Below are 6,111 nucleotides of genomic sequence, written 5' to 3' on the forward strand. Positions count from 1 at the left end.
GAAAATACTTGAGTAAAAAAAATATATTATAGGATAAAAAGTGGGGCCCTTTAAATTGGGGCCTAAAGCTTGGGCTTCAGTGGCTTTACCCAAAAGCCGGCCCTATTCATACTCTAAACACACGAAATTGCGGGGCAGCCAAAGATATATAGTGGAATGGCCAGGTAATTTATGATTATCCCCAAGATATTAAGTCACCAATGATATTAATTATAATTCAGGTATTTGAAAAGAAGGTAGAAGAATAGGGCGTAGAAAGGAGAGGGAGATGAAAAGTACTAGATGCAAATGCTTCGACGTTGTTTTAGCAAATCTTTATCTTCATTTTTACCCCGAAAAATCTGTCTTCTACCGAGTCAAAGTTGTGCAAATACAAAACCAACAACAACAATTACTGAAAAAGGAATTCCAAAGAAGTGGCCGAAATAGCAAATACTACTACTAAAGAAACGTCTTTTTCTCCCTTGATCCAATCATCTTCACATCGATAGACAAGCCACAATACGTTTATGTTGATCATGCACATAAATTTGTACTTTACTTTTTCATATAAAATTATTTACTTAAATTTTTATTTTAATATGTTATTATGTTACAAAATCATGTATTACTTGACTCGATATATACGTGCAACGCACTGGGGAGATACTATTCTATATTTATTATTTATTTAAAAGGAAAGAGTTAGCCCTGAGATTTTGCCAAGTGTTGCATGCATAAAATGCCATGTGGCAACTTTAGGACAACTTAGTTAGTTTAGGTAAAATTAATTTCTCTTTTTAAATTTTGATTTTAAAAACAATTAGATAGCTATGTATTTTAAAAGGAAAAGTAATTTCTACAGTTTTGAAAAAACCGTAGTTTTTAAAAGAAATATTGGGAACCTAATATAACGGTATTCCTTCGCCCTAAAAATATCAATCCTACAGATGCGGCACTTCAATCCCACGATCTCTCCCCACAATTTCAACTTCTCACACCCGAATTCTTCTGCGCTGGATTCTCATAATATGATTTCACAGTTTTCTCAAATCAATTTTCCACTTTTACAGTATATAGTGCTATTCTTTCTCCCTCGCGTGCATATCAAATAACAATTCTGGATTACAAGAAGTGATTGGTATGATTTGTATTCCATGAATAATCGTTAAATTTTTGTAATAGATAATTAAATACAATTCTCTTTATTATTCCACTTGAGATTGTATTTCTATAACAAATAATTTTTGTGAAGTTTGTTGACGGTGCAAGTTATATAAAAAAGATCATATTTTCATAATCTATATGCGTGTTTGCGTATTGGTTATCACAGATCTTTGTAACGTGTTGAAATTTTTGATTAGGAGGTAAGTGTTAACTGTGTTGTTTGCTTAATTTTGCTGGCTACTTTATTTTCTAATACAAACTTTCTTAATTATTTTTTGAACGACTTAAAGTTAATGCTTTTGTCCGTATTGTGATAGCATTCGCCCAATTTCCTGAATCACATTATAGGAGTTTTCTTGCTTAGTTTGCCTAAGCGCATACCACAATATATTACTCTCCTCATCCCCTTTATGTTATGTTGTTCACACTTTCAACATTGACAGATCGATTTTTTGCCAGGGTGTACAATAAGAGTGCTATAAAGTGCAATAGGAGGGAGGCAAATACTAATTTCGAATTAAGAACATATGAAGGGAAATTAAGTTGTGATGCTGATAATAGAGGTAATATATTAAGGCTTTACTACAAATTTTGAATACTTTATGATTGTTTTTCCTTTTTAGTTATGTAATTATCATGTTTAACGATATATTTTTCCCATTCATGCGGGGCTGCCATCCGTAATCCATTGAACTTGGGAATAACCCCATCTATTTTAGCTAATGACCAGAATGATATCACATGACAAATGAAAACTCTAAATTTCCGCGTGCCTCGTATGGTTTGACTGGATATAGTAGAGCTATAGTAATTTCGTAACATGCTTTTCATTCCGATTTTTTTGAGCCATTGATTTATGAGATATCTGAAAAAGGAACATTTATATTTTATTAACTACACATCTTTTAGTAAATTTTTGGGAACTTAATTTCCCTTTGTAAAGTTCCAAATGGATTAGTAACAACTGTTGGTTATGCTACAGCTGAGCTTTGCTTAGCTGACCTGTAGCGCCATGTGTTCATCAGTTTCACAAAAAAAAAATATGAAAAGAAGAGATATACTCGGGCATAAAACTGAAATAACAAGGATATTAGAACAAGAATTGAATATGTCCTCTGAAAGTACTCATGAAGGTCTACCATTGACGAATCAACAACTCATGTGTACGCCGTTATCCTTGATTGCTCTTACCAATGTCATATTTATACGATACCACATATTTATTATGGTGGTATAGAATTCACTGTTTGGAAGGCTATAGAATGAACAGACACCAACAATTTCTGCAGGAAAGACATATAAAGTGGGAAACTTTACCTATACTGCTTTCATTAATGGGTACTCTAAAATGGAAAAATTTAATGCTGCTTATTAATTCTTGCGTGTGATGGATTACAGTAAATTGTACATTAACATAGGCCATTTACATGATTATATTATTCTATTTTGCTGGTATTTGAATATGTAGTCAAACAAATCTCCCTGCAATTTTTCAGTCACATGATAATACTTTTATTTGCTAAATTATCTATCTATATTTGCAGGCAATCACTTTATTTAAATTGTACAGTTGCAGGAATATGTACGAGCAACTATTATTTCACTTTTCATTGGTTGCTTCAAGGTATGACATAGTAGTTCGAATGGGTATAATTAGTAAAGATATAATTGAACTATTTGAATAGAAAAATCAGATTGTCATGGTGTTATTTTCATATTAATTCCATTGCATATAATCAGTGTAAATATTTGTGTAGAATAAAGTTGACACATGAGAAGGTACCACTAAAAGAAAAGAAATGTTAGTAAATTTTATATCTTCGGCATTCTATGAAGTCCATGTACTCTCTTAATCAGTTAAATTAGGACCAAAGAAGTATTTTTCCCTTTAGCCACCATGTATTACTTTTCTTTCATAGGGAGTATTTGGTGCCACATGTATATGCAGAATATACACAAAAGTTTTACTTTGTATTCTGCTATTGCATAAGAGAATTAGAAAAATGAACAGCCAGATCCACAAATTGTAAGTAGATTACATTCTTTACTAAATTTATAAATATTAGTAAGTATTTAGAAGGATAGCTATTTGATACGTAAATATTCTTTAAAGGATTTAAAAATAGAGAAAGGCTTCTTGCAATCAATTTTCGCGAGTGTTTTTTTTTTCCCTGAAGGGACTACAACCAATAGAAGAACTATTATTTTCTTTCAACTTAGTGCATTTATCCCAGGCTATCCTATCCAGCATGTTATTGTGCGGTATTCCACATACACTTTGACCCGTCATGGTATACACTTCCTTCCCATCAAGTTTTTTAGGGATGATACGATTGTTTTATTTATTCTCGCCCTCATGTGGGGTTTCATTGTCGTGCAGGGGGAATATTTCCCTAGGAATGCTGATGTTAGAATGTTCACTTAGTTCCAAAATTTCATGGAGATATGTATGAATCGCATTAAGAAAAGAAGTGACGAAATATTCATGGATATGTATGCACTCTTCGATGTGTGACTGCTTCTCCAACGTAAAGTTTCAAATCTATATCTGTTTTTTTTTTTGTTATGAGTCATATGTCTAGAACACTGCTCATTGTTCCAGTCTATGCTCTTTTGCATTTATATTCATTCCTTTTTGGGCTCGGTTCGTTAGCATATTTATCAATAAAAACTATGACTATTCCCCAGGTCCTTTTTTATTTATGAAGTAATCTGTTGAATGTTGCTTAACTTTGGTGCATTGATATTTTTAGATTGTTTTAGATATTTGTCTGATAGAAAACTTATTATCATTATGCTTAATTGAGAAACCTGTCATTATTTTCTACAGATGTGTTAAACAATACATTTTCTTTCTTTTTTCTTGTGATCTGCAGAAGCTGTACAAAAATGTTTATATATAGTAGTCATTAGACATAATTCTCCTAACTTTTTTAAGGCAAAGTTGCATCGTTCTTTCTCCTTCTCTTATCTTCTTAGAAACATATATAAGAATATTTTGGTTTGCAGAGTCACTTTACTACAAGCCAGCATGACATTTTATTGTAGCTACTTCAAAAATACTTATGCATAGTCCAATCCTTGATTGTATAGGTACTAAAAATATTATTTTATTTTAAAATTGTGTTACTTTTAGGTATTTTTTGGAATCTCTTTTTTGTTTTGACTTGCATCATTACTATTACTAAGTAAAATAGTACAAAAGAGGGTTGCCCTTTTTTTTAATTTTTGATCTGTAGAAGCAATTCAAAAATATCATAGCAGTCATTAGACATATTTCTCCTAACTAACTTTTTGAAGCAAAATTGTTGTTTTAACTCCTTTTTTATAATGGCTTTGCTTAGCTTAGTTTTTCATCTTGCAAATTAAGGACTGATAATAGAAATGAAACTTGTACATGGATTAAGATTGTACTGCTATATAGGAATTAAGATTGCACTGCTACTATTAAAAAACGCCTAGCCGTAAGAAAGGTTCGAAGTTCAAAGTTTTGAAGCTACATGGAAATATCATTATTCTTTAAACATTAAATACTTATAGGAGTTGTTTGACTTAAAATCTTCAATTATTTTATGCCTCTTAATTTATCATTATTCTAACAGAAGTAATAAATAATTGATAGTGAATGATAGTTGAAATATAGTATTCCATCAATAGGATTTAAAAATATAACTTCCAGCTAAAAGTTTATGTTTATTTTTTTCTTTTGATTTTCCTTTTTCTCCTGTAAAAGGAATTGCTTATTAAGATATGAATTTGATCATGCAGGCTGTAACTATACATTCCTGATTTATGATATTGCAGTTGCAGCAGTAAGTGCTGACTTCTATTAAAGCAATTCACTTGCTTCATGTTTTTAGTATTCCAAATAGACGAGGGTGATGTAAATCTTATATTCTAGACTGGATTGCAAATGTAGTCTTACAGTATTTGTCCTTTAATCATGTTTTTTGCTTTCTACAAATTGCAGAGTATTTCTTGCAAACAAGTACTATTCTTTCAGCGTTAGTCGATATCCTTGATGAAGATAGGATCTGAAAGACAATTGTAAATGTTGAATAATTTACTAGAGATTTGTCTTCTCCGATAAATCATATCTATTCTTTGATATCGAATAGGCTCCATATGCCACTAGCAGCTTTTGTGGTTATAAGATTCAGAGTAGACTATATCTTTCAATATAGCAGACTATAATGAAGTAGTTCTTATCCAATTTAACCCCCTGATAATTGAAGTTCTTGAAAACTCTATTGATGGTAATTCAAGTAAGGTGGTCGATTTATTTGATCAACTAATGTAGAGACATATTTTAACTCCTTATGGATTAGCGGAGTATTTTTTTTGGTCTCTCTTTAATTTTCTTTTTGTTGTCAGGTAGCCTATTAAAAGTTAGTGGCAAGCCGCTGGATAAATTAGCAGAGTTAAATGAGTTAGTTGATTTTACGCCTTACGAAAAAATTAAACTTTTTGATATTATTATTATTACTCATAATGAGGAATAAATCTTTTACCGATCAAAAAGAAGACCAAATATTTCATGCTCAGGCCCTTTTTTAACGAGCCACTTGGGACCGGTGGCCCTTAGCTATAATAATATAGAGACAACCCAATGAAATTCATCTATTTATTTTTTGTTTTAATTGTTTTGATTGTGATCGCTAAAATTAATCTGCAATATACATATGTTTTTATTATCTCTCTCCACTCTTTTTTTCTTTGAATTGATTCGCGCATCGCGCGGGTACGTATACTAGTTATATGAAAAATAAGAAACAGAACCTGTTACACAACACGTTAAATTGCACCGGTAGCATAACTGTTTTTACATTGTGCGTGTATATAATTTATAAGCCCATGCTAAATTAGTTTTAGTTAATTCTTGAGATCACTAGTAAAAGTAACTCTAAAAACAAGCGTACGACAAACACGGATACGTTAATTGCCAAAGGCAATATATTGCTTAAG

The 6,111-nt window shown here is 31.4% G+C and overlaps 1 long non-coding RNA gene across 2 annotated transcripts; it reads left to right on the forward strand.

Moving 5' to 3' along the window:
• The first annotated feature begins 976 nt into the window (after positions 1–976).
• LOC104221509 (uncharacterized) lies at positions 977–5,396 on the forward strand. 2 transcript variants are annotated; one of them, XR_709748.2, is made up of 6 exons: positions 977–1,120; positions 1,606–1,709; positions 2,691–2,770; positions 3,527–3,674; positions 4,915–4,958; positions 5,117–5,396. It is a non-coding gene; the product is annotated as an uncharacterized lncRNA (long non-coding RNA). The 2 variants fall into 2 exon arrangements; XR_709746.2 differs by lacking the exon at positions 5,117–5,396 and having other exon boundaries at positions 4,915–5,103.
• The last annotated feature ends 715 nt before the right edge of the window (positions 5,397–6,111 follow it).

Source organism: Nicotiana sylvestris, chromosome 2 (genome assembly GCF_000393655.2).
Source record: "Nicotiana sylvestris chromosome 2, ASM39365v2, whole genome shotgun sequence".
Lineage (NCBI taxonomy): Eukaryota > Viridiplantae > Streptophyta > Magnoliopsida > Solanales > Solanaceae > Nicotiana > Nicotiana sylvestris.